The sequence below is a fragment of the Filicampus tigris genome, chromosome 10, assembly GCF_054856515.1.
Source record: "Filicampus tigris isolate MCC_2025a chromosome 10, RoL_Ftig_1.0, whole genome shotgun sequence".
Classification (NCBI taxonomy): domain Eukaryota; kingdom Metazoa; phylum Chordata; class Actinopteri; order Syngnathiformes; family Syngnathidae; genus Filicampus; species Filicampus tigris.
In genome coordinates, this window is record NC_141226.1 from 4522501 (window position 1) to 4538710 (window position 16210).

Sequence of the window (16210 nt, forward strand, 5' to 3'; positions counted from 1 at the left end):
CCCAAGAATGAGACGCTTCAAAGTGGCCTCGCCAGTGGCTAAGGCTCGGTCAGCGCGCTGACTCTCAATGTTGTTGTGTTTTTACTTTCTCCTTCCACTCTTTCCTCCTTTTTTAATGTGCCCTGTAAAGTGAATTATGTTGGAAGATAATTGCTGAAAATAACAAGTCTGAGATCTAATCTAATTTAGTAGTCATTTGTGGAGATACACTGTAGCATTTGCAATTGGTTTGGAACCAGTTATTTTTGGCTGGCATGGTTAAAACGCAGCCTAATGTTGCACTTGAGTCATGAGTCCTCCCTCCTTAACTATATAAAACCTTAGGCACCCCTTTTTTTAAAATTTTTTTATCAGTGGTTAACTGGCAAAATTGCAAAGTACTTATGCCCTACACAAACAACGAGTCACGACCGATGCTTCTTAGCCGCACACCACGCAATTAGCACTAAACATCCACCGGCACACTGCAATGTGACTATATCAGGTTTTGAGGCTCCACATTCAATATACAGTATGGTATTATTTCTACTCGACCATGGCAAGTCATGTCGAGATTTTCATGGAAGAAGCGGGCGGCAATATGGTGAAGAAACAGGCAACAACAAAGAAGAGCTTTTGGATTTTTAGAGGGTGTTTGCAACGATGAGTGTTCACTCCATACGCTGACAGCACAGGTGCATTTTAGCTACAGAGACTGACTCTGTTTTGGTTGCGCCACAGGTACATGTGAAATTATAAATAAATATGTGTAACTGTTAGGGGTGTAACAAAAAAATCTGATGTGAACCGGTTTTGATTCAAATGATGCGGTCCACAGACTAATAAATTGGTCTAAAAATAGCCTGAACCGGCCGATATGGCCTGATCAAAACATAAATTGGTTTTATGTTGCTGATACAGCTGCTGAAAACTAACAAGCCAAACAGTAGTCCAGTTGTGATCGATTCAGTGCCATCAGAATGAAATGACAATATTCACAAGCGAGCTGCTGAAAACTGCATTTCTCCTTTGACTCTTTTGAAGTCACATGAGACATCAGATAGCGTTTTGGGTTTGTGAGGGAAATGTGTGGAGCCGAATGTAATGACAGATGCGGATTTGTAATGCTCGGGCAAGTTTAAAGTGCAAAATATGGAAGAAATCCCAATTTTCTAACATTAATGCAGTACTCGATAAAAACACAAGGACTGTAAAACAGCGCTTAAGTCCATGCACTCAAGTCCATGAGGCAGCATGGATTTGATGAGGAGGAGGCTAACACAGCTAGCACAAATACACAAACAGACAAAGACCGAAAGGATTTCTTGCAGCCAGCGGCGGCATAAAGCTTTACCGTGGCACAGGCCGTCTACTACAGTGGTCCGCAACCACCGGTCTGCAGCCCGGTACTGGTCTGTGGGCCACTCAGCACTGCGTCGCACAAACATATTATGAAAAAACATTTTAAATTCTGTAGCAGAGAATAGATGCCTTCAATGCAAGTTATCACCACGGAAAGAATGTAACTGATGGTTGCCGGTCCATGACATATGAGTTGGACTATGAACTCGTCTGTGACGAAAAAAAAACGTTGGGGACCAGTTCCCTACTATATCCCCTTCCTCCTACGCAGGCACATGCAGACCAGCCGGTCCGTGGTAGAAAAATGGTTGGGGACCACTGCCTTATCTACTTTTAATATTTGACTTTCCACACAACAAGTGAATGAATTGACATTAGCCTTGACGTTAGCTCAACCAAAATAACTTATGCCTTAAATCAGCCCATTTGCGCGACGAGTTACGTGGAAAACTTTAAGCACAATGAAATTGATCACAAGCCTATTGTTGAATAACAGAGTGCAAGTACATGTATACAGTACATGTCAACAGGACGAGTTGGGACAAAATATCAGCGTGAGCCCTCAGATGTTGCTTGAGATTTGTCATTCTTTCCACTTAGTTTGTGGCCACATTCAACCGTCAACACTGTCTACAATACATTGGGTTGTTCTTTCAGCGGGGTTGTACAGAAAGTATGTTCTTATCTTTCCTTCGTTTCCGACCACCAAGCCCATTTGCTGTCACTGTCGCCAAAGGAAAGAGTGTCAGTGTGCGTGAGCCGAGACCAATGACCGCAGACCTGTTCGTGTTTTGTTGTACAGGTGAATGCGACGGTGTGTGCAACGCGTGCGCTATGCGTGCGCCCCGCGTGCTGTCACGTGCTGTCACTGGCACACACACCTCTATATAGCACAATGTTCATACATTTTGAGCAAATGTTAAAATTGTAAATACAGGAGATACTGTCATGTCTGCAGTGTCTGCCCCCTGAGCCCATCTTTGCGTGTGTGTGCGTGTATGTGTGTGGGGTGGTGGGGCGTTCACAGGTGTGCTGAAGCGGTGCAGCAGCTGCACCTCATCAGCTAATCAGCAGCTGTCCTTTTAAACTGGCCGTGGACTCCACGGCCCCGCCAGAATGTCTGCGCTCAACATTGTCCTCGTTCTATCTTGCAATTCTTTGTGACTTTTGGGAAGTTGACCTGCACCTTTTCTTCATCCACTGCCTTCCTTGCCTTGCCGTCTGTCTGTCTGTCTGTCTCGCACCTGACTGCCGCCCAAATTGGACTCAGCTCTGGCTGTTCATCAGTTTCTGATCAGGACACATTCCCTCCAGCCAGCTGATCTGCTGCATTTTGACTATAAAGAATTCTTCATAACTGAGTTTCCTCTCTGCATCTGGGTCCTGCTAACAACCTCGCTACTTAACAGATACTTGAAAATATACTATTTTTCCATCAACATTGCTTTTTCAGATTTTTTTATGTTGTTATTTTTAACAACATAATTAATGCAAAAGCAAAAAAAATATATTAGTGTCAAAATTGAAGTTTAACTTAATACCTCTTGTCACAAAACCCTCGATTTCTGACAAAAAAAAACCAGGATTCTCAGTTAAACTTGCCCATGTTCTACTGCAGATTACTAAAGAATGATGGCGATGGCCTTTGAACAATAAAATTCAACTAATAATAATGGTGACAATAATTAAGTTGCTGAAAAGATTGTTATATTATACATATATTATAAAAAGCTGATACCGTTAGCCAGCAGAACACAGCTTCAGTGGTCACTGAGGCAAAAATTCGCGTGTGGAAGGAGTTTGGAGAGACAAGGAAAACGCCTTCCAGATGAATTCTGGTCCACCAACAGGCATCTCAGGGTACATATATCACTGGGTATAGTAAAGATAGGATATTGTTGACCTCGAGCCAGGACGTTATGTGGCGGTGGGGAGAATACTCTTATTGCGGGCGGCATGGCTCATCGTTAGAATGGTCGTGGGTTCGATCCCTGGCCATTGTGACCATGTGGAAGTGTCCTTGAGCAAGATACTGAACCCCCGTTTGTTCCTGATGTGATGCTGCGTCATCAGTCGGTAAATGAGGTAACAGCTTTGAGTAATGAAGGTAGAAAAGCGCTATACAAGTGACAGCCCACTTACCATTCATGACAATTTTCAAAGTGTGGGGACTCTGAAGGGGGCTCTTCTATCTCTGGAGTTGAAGTCACCGAGAGGGTTGAATAGCTCCTTGTTGGAAAGGCCTCACTAGTGGATGAGGTCCGCCCAGAGTTACTAAAGGCTCTGGATGTTGTGGGGCTGTCCTCGGTGACATGCCTCTACAAAATCACATAGACTTTGGAGACAGTGCTTCTAGATTCTCAGACAGGGATGGTGGTGCCCCTTTTTCAGAAGGCGGACTAGAAAATGTCTTCCAACTTCGGGGGGTGGGGGGGGGGGGTGGGGGTTCACACTCCTCAGCCTCCCTGGTAAGGTCTATTCAGGGATGCTGGAGAGGAGATCGAATCTCAGATTCAGGAGGAAGAGTGGGGTTTTCGTCCTGGCCACAGAACAATGGAGCACTTCTACTACCTCGGCAGTGTCCTCGAGTGTGCATGGGAGTTCTATGCTACATGTGTTCTGTGGACTTGGGGAAAGCTTCATTCCTTGGGGAGTTCTGTGAAGGGTGCTTCGGGAGTGTGGGGTACCAAGTCCCTGTATACGGGCTGGTCGAGTGCGATTTCGATTTTGGCTTCTTTTGATCTTTAAAATGTTATAATAGAAGAAAAATGATTAATCTGTACAATGGCATGGCGCATTTACAAGTTCCTGTCGTTGTGAAAGTAACCTAAATGCTCCATGTTGCTAGCGTAGCAAGCATGCAGTGTATGTGATTCTGCCATTCTAAAGTGTCCTTTAAGCTGTTTACTGATGATCCAATTGAAGTTAACTCTAAAACTAAATACACAGCAAAAATAATGACACACATTGTGTGTTTAAAATACAAAACATGCTTCATTTACATCGCTAGCTGCTAATGCTTAAACTAATGTAATGAAATGCTAATGGAAAATTAGCATCACCTTCAGGAGTGATATTAGTTTGAGTAACGAATATTCACACAAACAGTGGGGAGACAAATTCTTTCCTATTAGAGAAAAAGCAGTTGCCGTATTTTCCGGACTATAAGTCGCACGAGCCATAAAATGCATAATAAAGTAGAAAAAACATAAGTCGCATTTTGGGAGGAAATTTATTTGATAAAATCCAACACCAAGAACAGACATGTCATTTAAAATTTAAATGACGAACGATCTAAAATAAAAATACAATAGAGACAACAACAGGCTGAACGGCATGCTTCCGTTACATTACACAACGCCCCCCCTTCACTCCTCCGAAGCCAAGTTGTCTCCATCGCGTAACGCTAATAAATGTGTCCATATAAATCAAAATAATAAAATTGTACACACATGTAGAAAAAGAAAGTTACAGTAATGCAGAGTTAGGACTGTATGTGAATTTGGGGGGGGATTTACCGGAGCGCCTCATCCACACAGTCACTCGAATCAAAGAGCGTGACCCGACACAGTGATAGGGAACAACGTGGCTTTAATAGCACTCCAATCCATTCCACAGATCTCAACAACTAGCTCAATCACAGCGCGTACACGGCGACGAAGAGGCGCGAATCTGCTGCTAACGGCTAACAGACTCGAAACGTCTCTTGTTAGGACCCCTTTCAGCTGTCCAACAATATGCCTGACATAAATCAACGTAAAGAAAGGACCAATTAGCTGCCCAAAAACATGCCTGGTGTAAAACACACAAATTAAACAGTAAACCAACACCTGTATAAACAAAGCACTAATGAGACATTTACAACAGGTAAGATAACTTTAAATTCACCAAAACGGTTGTAGATCGATTCGATCGCTTTGAAAGTGTGTGTTACGCAAGTTACGCACGAGTTTCCATGGGTTTTTTGTTTAAAAATTTCATTGGCCGTTGAATGCATCAATCACCAGCCTAGCAAGTTTGGTTGTGACTGCAAACAAAATTGACGAATCGTCCATGTGCAGGGGTGGTACTATTTACGCATTTAATATGTTCATTGGCTGTTGTTGAACTTCTGACATGGGAAACATTTGTTTATTGGATCAAGTAAGCAATCAATCAAACATAAGGTCCAGCCTATGTTTTGAAATCTCGTGTTTAAAGCCATTGTAGGATGTGCATCTCAGGGTTGTTGTGGACTAACTATATTACTGGAATACTTTTACTGGACCCTTGTCGACGTAATATGATCATTGATGATGGATTATGAAATTGTGTCGGACATTTATGAGGCTGAAATGGTGAGTTCCTTATTTTTTGTGTGTTAGCGATTGTTTGACTTAAATGCTCGCCGAGCCTGCAGATATGATTGTATATTATAATGTTTGGTATCATTCGAATCTGCGGAAATGAACCATATATACTTATTCATATATACATAGCGTATACTATACATATATTCTAGCCATATATAACATGCCCGGGAATGCTTTGAAGTTGTTCTGTATATAGCGAATTTCCCGCGGGCACGACACGAAAACTCACCCGTGGGTCGATGGACCTGCAATAACATGTGAAATGATATACAGGTAATAAATAATGTGTTAGTATACTCTTATTTTACTTTAATAATTTGTCTTCTTGCCCTTTCAAATTATATTTAAAGTAGTGCTGTCAAACTTAAAATTTTAAACTAATCGCAACATTTTCCATAATTAATCACGATTAATCGCATTTTTCAACTACAATTTTTTACAAAGCTTGGAACCGATATTTACTTCTTGGAATTAATATGGGAAAAAATTTAAAGTATATTTTGATGCAAAAACTGTTCTAATAGCTTTCTTTGATCCTTGAATCCGATTCTTATCCAGCATTATAAAATTTAAATTAATTTCCATAGTTAATGCTTTAAATTTGACAGCCCTAATTTGAGTTGAGTTTTCCTTTCTTCAAAATTCAAGGATACAAAAGATCCTAGTACGTTTTTTGTCATAACACACATTTGCTCATGACATTGCATGAAATACAATCCCAGAATTACAAGGTTAGCCTCCTAAATCCCAAGACTTGAAGGTTTGCAAGTGTGCACACGTAGCAAATGTTTTTTTTTGTCAAGGTTCATTCAATGTTGCAAACAGTTCCAAACCCTTGTAAAGATTTCGCCAGACATTCCCAAACAGTTTTAAATGTTTGCAAACAGTTTTTCCTGTTGCCATCAAATTTTGAAGATGTTAAAAATGTCTATTTGAGATCATTACAATTGTTGGCGAGTATCGTTGCCACCATTTGAGACCTTGAAGGACCCTGACGAAAAAACAATTGCTTGGTGCACACTAGGGATGGGAACGATAATAGTTTTTTCAGTGCATCATTCGTTTTATTAAAAAGATTCTGTATTGATTCAGAGGTATTAATAATAGATGTTTAAAATATAAATTTGAAAAAAATTAAAAAGATGTGCAGCAATTACGTGCGTTTTTACATCAGACGTCTGTGCCGAGGCTTACGTGACAAGATGGAGGAACAAGCAAAACCTCACACAAGCGGCGCAATCCTCGTTTAAAAGCATCGCTTTGGAGACATTTTGTTTCTTTAGGAAGTGTGAGACGAGGATAAAAATATTTCGGGAACCCAACAACTTGACTACCACACAGAGTTGAATGCGGCGAAAGGCGGACCCGTCTGAGATGATAAACAACCGATTGACTCTGCCAGGTTCTCTAGCAACTCTTCCACTCAACTCCGAAATACAGCAAGAAAAATTACCAAATCCATTGCAGAGTACATTGCATCAGATTTGCGCCCATAATCGGTTGTGGAAGGAAGGGGATTTCACGGCATGATGCAGACAGTGACACTGTATCCACGATATTACCTCATTCACTGCCAGCCATTTTCGAGGATTTTGACGAAGGCCCACATAATATTGCGCTTTATGACTATATAGACATGGGACCTGCTAAAAGAAAGATTAGACTTTCTTCTTTAATCAGAAACAAAAAGTTTATTTCTACCATTTGTCATACTTTAGTACGCCCTTGGAGATTCTTGCTCTCTGGTTCACTTCGCTAACCGTCCTTTTTCACACAATGTTCAACACTGCCCTCTGCTGTACTGCACAATATCACACCCTAACAAACTACATGTGAAATAAAGGTCACCAATCAATTGCAATATCATCCATCCATCCATTATCTATACTGATTTATCCTCATGAGGGTCGCGGGGGTGCTGGGGGGTGTCCCAGCTGTCTTTGGGAAGTAGGCGGGGTACACCCTGAACTGGTTGTCAGACAATCACAAGGCAAGTTGCAATATCATTTAAAAGAAAAATATACTACATCACATGCTACATTAGGTTAAATAAAAGCAGCTTTCATTGCCGAGTTACACAGTAATGTCAATCAGATGATGCATATTGCATTTTCAAGTATTAAAATACAAGGTACACTAAATCAGATTAAGTTTGTGTTTTACATTGTTAAGATAAGAATAAGATAAGAATGTCTTTATTGATCCCACAGTGTTATAGAAGTTACAGACATTTGTTCCATCAAATGCTGCTATTGGCACTTTTTGAAATTTGTGTTGACACGTAAATGAGGTTGCCTTGCCACTTTAATAAAATTTAAAGTGTGAAATATAAATCCTCGCTCTTCCTTGACTTCTGCAATTGTTTTAAAAAGGTACCAGTGTTTTAGGTTAACTATAAAATGCAAGCCATTGTAGTGATGCATCGGAATCGAATCGCAGACCTCTGAATCAGAAATCAATCGAATCGTGGCCTCCGTATTGAAATCGAATCAAATCGTGAGGTACCAATAGATTCCAAACCTTCCTGCACACAGACTTGCAAACTTTCACCGCTCTGTGAAATACAGCCTTTTAAGGAAAACATTTCACATTAACCTGAACACATTCTTTATATTGTGTAATTCATCAAATTTATTTTAAATTAGGTTTTCTTTGCCTTAAATAGCATTACTTGAAGGTAAAACTTTCAGTTTACACCAACGGAATATTTTTAGATTTATAGACACCTAACTATTGACTGTGACGGATTACTTCAATATTTTTAAATTAATCTAGTACTTTCTTTTTTCAGTGTGATCTTGTTATATTGTGCAGACGCAACTAATGCTGTAGCCACGACTACAATTTGTGTTCTGCCTGTTCCTTTTTGTAGGCACGGTGGTATTTGTGGCCATGGCTGGAATAATGTTCATAAACAAGAATAAAGCTTTTGCTCTCTGAGGGTAAAATTCCATTCATTAGAAGAGCAGCAAATTGGACACAATTGCAAATTGGAAACACTCACTCAAATGGCCTATAATTGGCCTAGGCCTCACATAATGTACTAGATTTTCTGTGGGATGAATACAGTGCTAAGAGGGGCAGCCAAAAAAAAAAATGAAATGCAATGTGCAATGTTTTGTAATATGATTCAGGAAAAAAAAAATAGCCAACTCATACATTAAACAGTGTGAACAATTATACTACTGGCATCACTTGATAAAAGAAATGTACACACATGGACAAAATTTTTGGTAATACCTCTTATGTTCCTCTCCAACGGGAACCCGAAGCATAACCAAATGAAATGCTCCCCCCGTTATCCCACTCCCAAGCAAGGAGCGTGCACGAGAACTATATTTATGTGATTTAATTTTTTTGACGTCGGAGGGAGAAATATGCCAACACAACAAACAAAATAAATCTAATGACCCTATGTTCTGTCTACAAAATGAAACAAATCAAAGACAAACTCCTAACCTACCTCGGCTCTTACTAATAAACATGAGAAAACAGGCGAAAATAAAAGGGCTTCTCCTACCAGGTTCCAAAGGGCTCACAACAATTGCAGCCAGGTACATGACAGCATCTGGCCAGGTTGGAAGATGGAGGGCTCAGAGAGAGAGAGTGACTACCACCACTTGGTGGTTTAAAAAAGCTCCTCTGTCCAATCCGATGGTAGCAATCATCTGAATCTGCCAATCTGCAGGTCACACCTGTTTGCAATCTGGACACACAAACCTTCATGCCCACAAACACACACCCACACCCACACCCACACTGGAAAACAGATAATTTATAAAACATTTAGGAAAAGTACACCAATGAACAGGGACGTAACACTCTATTAATGAAAAATTATAGTTATAGAAAGAAAATAATAATAATTTAATGAAAATTCAACAATGAAAGTCAGACATTGCTTTGATTTTAGATTGAATGAATTATTAGCTTAATATTTTGTTATACAACGCTTAGATGCAATTACTGCAATCAAATGATTTTTGTAACTTTCAATGAGTTGTTGTAAAGCAGCCTAGAACATAACAGAGCCTCCTCCATATCTTATAGTAAGGACAGTGTTTATTCTTTTTATGTTTCATTTTTGCATCCGTGAACATAGCTTTAATGTGCCTTGCCACCATAGGACATTCTCCCAGAAACTGTGTGGCTTGTCAACGTGCAGTTTGACCATTTTTTAATAATATATTTTCAACGGTCGTGTCCTCCTTGGCCGTCTTCCATGCAGTTCACTTTGGGATTAAACGATGGACAGTGCCTTGACCTTGGAGTTCACCTTTAATTTCTTGTGTGGTTGTTCTGGACTTGTATTGTTGTCGTTCATGGTGTCTGTCTATTCAGTTTGTCATCAAATGTCCTCTGGGCACGTCCAGTGAGGTTGTCTACAATCCCTTGAATCTTGAATTTCTGAATCACCACAATCATATCACTTCTGCAATGGCAATAGTTTAATGGAAAAGAGGTCTGAGTGTGTGAGAGTAGTGTTGGCAGTTTGTCTACATGTGTCCAGTGATTTACTAGTGGCCAGGGTGAAATACCCTTTTTGCCTATATTCAGCTGGTATTGGCTCCGGTTGCCCAAAACGATGGATTGTCATGACCAAATAATTTTAAATATTGTCTTCCACTAATTTCCCCCCAATGGGAAAAAGGTGGTAAGCATTTCAATAATCCATCCATCCATTATCTGTACCGCTTCTCCTCACAAGGGTCGCGGGGCGTGCTGGAGCCTATCCCAGCTGTCTTTGGGCAGTAGGCAGGGGACACCCTGAACTGGTTGCCAGCCAATCGCAGGGCACACAGAGACAAACATCCGCACTCACAATCACACCTAGGGGCAATTTAGAGAGTCGAATCAACTTACCATGCATTTCAATAATCTCATTTTGTAAATATTACACCTTCATACAATCTTCATACATTTTTGGGCATCATAGTTGCTTTTTTAGAATTGTTTTGGGGTTTTTAAATAAGAAAAGTGCTGTTTATAAATCTGAGGTGTCATAAAAGCAAAAAATATTGGGGTCAAAGTTGAAATTTCTAAGTTTATATATGTCTTTTCACAAAACCCTTGATTTCTAGGTTTTTTTTTCGAGAAACAGGCAAGTTTCACTGAAAATCCTATGTACAACTACAGATTACTCAAGAATGACAAATGCTAGACATATTTTTTTTTTCTTAGGAAAGAAGAGAGTCTAATATTTCTTTTGGTAGGTTCCATGTCTATATAGTCATAAAACACAATACTCTGTGGGCCTTCAAAAAATGGGTCAAAATCCTCGAAAATGGCTGACACTGAGGACCTTAGCTGCGCTGCAAATGACTGGCATTGAATGAGTTAACAACATTGAGGTATTCCTGCACTGCATCCTTCCCATTTTGGATCGATTGTATATCCCACCCAGCAAAAATTGGTTGAAAAGACGTAGAAAAGACGTCACTTGTGTCCGTTGAAAAAACGTCCGAACTTGGTTGAAAAGTGAAAAGTGAAAAGACGTAATTTTCATGTCGTTGAAAAGACGTTCTTGAAAAGACGTTCTTGAAAAGAGGTCCTTTTACAGTCTAAATTTGGTTGAAAAGAGAAAGGTGAAAATAAAGAACTTTACATATAAAAAAAAAAAAAAAAAACAATAATTCAACAACAAAGACGGCTAAACACAACCCAAATTTAAACGACTATTTTTGGGCTAAATTTGGACTATGTTGGAGTGGCTATAACCCAATCCAATTTCCAATTACTATTTTTGGACTAAATTTGGACACATTTGGATGACCCAAACACAGCCCAATTTTCAACAACTATTTCTGGAATAAATCAAGTTTAAGACGGACCGACCAGATTTAGCCCAAAATCCAAGGTCCAGAAGACGTCTGGTGCTCGGTGGGATGTGACTGGAGGGAATGGTTTGGCTGATAAGGTAGTAGTAGAGTGCAGGAATTGTAAGAATAAGAATAAGAAGGCCTTTATTGATCCCACAGTGGGGACATTTTCATCGTTACAGCAGCAAAGATATAGGTCACACAGAGACGGCGGCATTAACAGCAAACATTCAGAATCAAAAACCAATGTAAACACACGCAGTAACCATGTGTATATACACACCAACATACATCTACATATAAAGTATGAAGAAACACTTTTTTAGCCTGTACATATACAGAGGAAAAAAATACTTTAAGTGACAGTGATGCAGTGAAATATAAGGAACAGCATTGGATAAGAATAAGAATACAGTAGTGGGGAATGTTGAGTATTGCACAATATAAGATCAGGTGCAGGACTGCACAATTGCACTAATGTCCGCCAGATCATAGAGACTACCCGATTTTCTTGTTAAACAGTATGACAGCAGCAGGCAAGAAGGAGCGGCGGAATCTCTCCTTTGCACAGCAAGGGTGTAACAGTCTGTCACTGAAAGAGCTGTGGAGTGCTGTTAGAGTGCCCTGGAGGGAGTGGGCCGGGTTGTCCAGCATTGATGACAGTTTAGCCATCATCCTCCTTTCCCCCACTGAGTCCACCGAGTTCAGGGAGCAGCCCGGGACAAAGACGGTTTGTCCAGTTTGTCCAGCCTCTTCTTGTCCCGGGCCGAGACGCCGCCTGCCCAGGAGACCACTCCCTGCAAAATGACCGATACAACCATCGAGTCATAAAAGTTCCTGAGGAGTGTCCCCTGAACCCCAAAAGACCTCAGTCTCCTGATTAGGAAGAGTCTGCTCTGACCCTTCCTATAGAGAGTGTCTGTGTTGTCGCTCCAGTCACCAGATGAACACCCAGGTACTTGTAAGTTGAGACTCTCTCAACATCTGTTCCCTGGATATTCACTGGTGCAGGTTCAGAGTGTTGGCGCCTACAGCAATCCACCACCATCACTTTGGATTTACCCGCATTGATCAGGAGGCGGTTCTGCTGGCACCAGTCCACAAAACCCTGAGTGAGTTCTCTGTACTCGCGTTCGTCTCCATCTGTGATGAGGCTGACAATCGCAGAGTCGTCAGAGAACATATGCAGGTGACAGGTAGGGGTGTTGTAGTTGAAGTCCGAAGTGTAGAGGGTGAACAGGAAGGGAGCCATGACAGTTCTCTGCGGCGCCCCCGTGCTGCAGAGGAGCACGTCAGACACACAATACTGTGTCCTCACATACTGTGCTGGTTTGTGAGGTAGTCCTGGATCCACGTGGTGAGGTGGTGGGCCACTCCCGCCCGCTCCAGCTTGTCTCCCAATCAAGTGGGCTGGATGGTGTTGAAAGCACTGGAGAAATCAAAGAACATGATCCTCACAGTGCTCCACACCTTCTCCAGGTGGGAGAGTGAAGTGTGGAGGAGGTAGATGATGGCATCATCCACACTGATGCCAGTCTGGTATGCGAACTGTAGTGGGTCCATTGAGGAGCTCAACAGGGGGTGCAGGTGGACGAGGACCAGTCCCTCCAGGATCTTCATCAGGTGAGACGTCAGCTCCACTGGTCTGAAGCTGTTGAGCTCCTTCGGGTGGGGGGTCTTTGGCACCGGTACCAGGCAGTATGTTTTCCACAGCTGGGGGACTCTGCCCAGCTTCAGACTCAGGTTGAACATGTGCTGGACAATTCCACACAACTGATCCGCGCAGGATTTGAGGAGCTGGGGGCTGATGCCATCTGGGCCGGCTGTCGTCCTCGCCTTCATCTTCTTCAGCTGGTTCTTCACCTGAGATGTTGTGAAGGCCAAGGCAGGGCAGGAGGGAGTGGTGGCTGGCTGGTGTAGCTGGGAGCTGGAGACTGTGGGGAAAAGATGGGAGGGGTGACACTCACAGCAGGGGGAGTAGGTGGAGGCTGCAGCTGGAGAGACTGAGAGGGGGCAGGCATCTGATCGAACTTATTGAAAAAGAGGATCAGCTCATTTGCCCACTGCAGGTCGCCCCCAGCCCGGGTCTTGGGTTGTCCGTGACCTGAGATGGTCTTCAGGCCCCTCCAGACTCCCCTGGCATTATTCAGCTGCAGCTGCTCCTCCATCCTCTTCCTGTAGGAATTTTTCCCCTCTCTGATCCTCCTCCTCAGTTGGCGCTACACAATCTTCCGCACCTCCTTGTTCCCCGATGCAAAAGCCCTCGTCTTCTCCTTCAGGAGAGCTTTAATGTCAGGTGTGATCCAGAGTTTGTTGTTGGAGAAACACCTTACTGTCCTAGCGGGTATGGTGTTCTCAATGCAGAAATGTATATAGTCTGTAACAGTGTCCGTTAGACTATTAATGTCTTCCCCATGAGCGTCGCTGAACACTTCCCACACAGTTGTGATGAAACAGTCCTTTAAGGCCTCCTCGGCCTCTCCAGACCATCTCTGAACCGTGCGGGTCACAGCTGGCTGCCTGCGGACCAGATGTTTGTACACAGGCTGGAGAGCCACCAGGTTGTGATCAACAGTGATGTGTATGCCTCCTTGGTTTTATTGTCTCTGGTGTGGCAGGTGACATACTGTGTGAATGAAGGCAGAGAGGAGGAAGGAGCGGCATGATTGAAGTCACCAGAGATGAGTAGCAGGGCATTTGGGTGCTGTGTTTGTAGTCTGCTCACAGCTGCAGTCAAGGCATCACAGGCTGTATCGCTGTTGGCAGCGGGGGGGACGTACACGGTCACCGCGATCACATGACTATACTCTCGCAGGATATAGTATGGTCTCATGCCGACAGCCAACAGCTCAATGTCCCGACTGCAGAGCTGCTCCTTAATCATGATGTGCCCAGTATTACACCATCTATCGTTCACAAACACAGCCAGCCCTCCTCCTTTTCTCTTACCACTCTCCAGCGTCCTGTCCGCGTGCAGGATTAGGAAGCGGTCCAATTCTACGACCGCATCCGGCATTAGCGCTGTGAGCCACGACTCCGTGAATAGCATCAGGCTAGCCTCCCGGATATGGGTGGGCGATATGGGCAAAAAAAAAAAATTCTTGATATTTTTTCAAAAAACTCGATAACGATAATTTGACGATATTCTACAAAAAATATTTAAAATCTGCACTTGCTTCAAAGACCAATTGGATAGACAGCATTTGTTAACAACATCTGTTTTAAATTGCTAAATACAGCTTCTGCAAAACAATGATATTCTACGACAATATTTAACAATTAAAAAATATATATATATGTATGGACTTACATTGATTTTTGGGAATATTTATGTCATTTAAATGTCTTAGCTGTTATTCCATAATGATGTGACATTTTGGGCTGCAGTAAGTACTGGTGTACCAATGCCAACTACTAGAGCAATCAGAAGGAGAAAAAGGTGTTAATACAGGAATCAGAATGAGAAAAAATGTATTTGATATGTGACGTGACGAAGTGTCACCCAGCGAGAGAAAAAAAACGCCGTCATCATGACAACACCCATTCTCATACATTGGCCAATGTATTCAGAATAAAATTGAATAACAAAACAAAAATTTACAGAAAAGTGCATTTTCCCACTCATTCGTCGCTGTGATTTGGAGACTTGTGACTTTATTCATGTTTGGGTGTATGCTGGAGGCATACAAATAAACCGTCGTAGTTTGTGCAACATGTCTCGGGAGTACAGGCTAGTTATGAGTGATGCGGACTAAAAGCGTGTAAACTGAATGTTAACCGATCATCCAGGATGTCACGTTTGACTTGCTCGCTAAAGTACTGAGTGTGTGTGTGCGTGAGTGCGTGCGTTTATATTTGTTGGTTCAACTCGGCGACTGTTTTCTGAGTGTGTGTTTAAGCTTTTGTTTAGCGTGCTTGCGTGGTCGCCAAGTTTTCCTCGTAATCCATATGGCTCGTGGTGCAACAGAATTGCTCTTCACGGTGACCGTTTTGGCACATCGAACAATGTTATTCCCACCGACGTCAGTCTTGTCAACCCCAAACCATTTACAGACTACGGACGACATGGACTCGCGCCTCACTATGAATATCCGCTCGACACTCCTCCAGGAAATGTGGAGGAAACAGCTCCGCTGTAGTGCGGATAGAGTCACGTGACTGGGTCCTGCCTACTGATTCGGTGAATGATTATCACTTCCTCCTCCTCCTCCGCCATCAATGCGCACCAATTTTTCAGCATTCCCTCATACTTTGCGGCCGTCGGCTGACTTCGAGGCAGTATTAATACTCGATAATGTAAAATTACACATCGTGCAAGCAAGATTGACGATGATATCAATAACGATGTATATATCGCCCACTTCTACTCCCGGAAGTCCCTCTCATGCTGGGTTAGCGCCGTTAGCCTGTCCATCTTGTTGGGGAGAGATCTAACGTTCCCCATGATAACAGACGGGAGGACGGGATGGTATCGTCTCCTCCTTTCCTGCCGTTTAACCCCCACATGATCCCCGTCTCTTCCTCTTCAGCTCGCGGGGGATATCGGGTCTCACTCTGGGAGCCGGCGCGGGGTTAGCACGGAGGGCTAACAGCTGATCCCGGCTGTAACCAATGGAGCCGTGGCTCCCCGCCAATTCTCCGGACACGATTGCGCAAAAAATAGCCACCAGCGGCAGCAAAAATACCGCAAGTTGGATG

The 16210-nt window shown here is 42.6% G+C and overlaps 1 long non-coding RNA gene across 1 annotated transcript in view; it reads right to left on the minus strand.

The window, feature by feature from the left end:
* LOC147140426 (uncharacterized) overlaps positions 1-9314 on the minus strand; it is a 21511-nt gene extending 12197 nt beyond the window's left edge. Inside the window, exon 1 of the long non-coding RNA XR_015088452.1 lies at positions 9214-9314. This is a non-coding gene — a long non-coding RNA (uncharacterized LOC147140426). The remainder of the gene's footprint in view (positions 1-9213) is intronic.
* Between the last annotated feature and the right edge of the window lie 6896 nt (positions 9315-16210).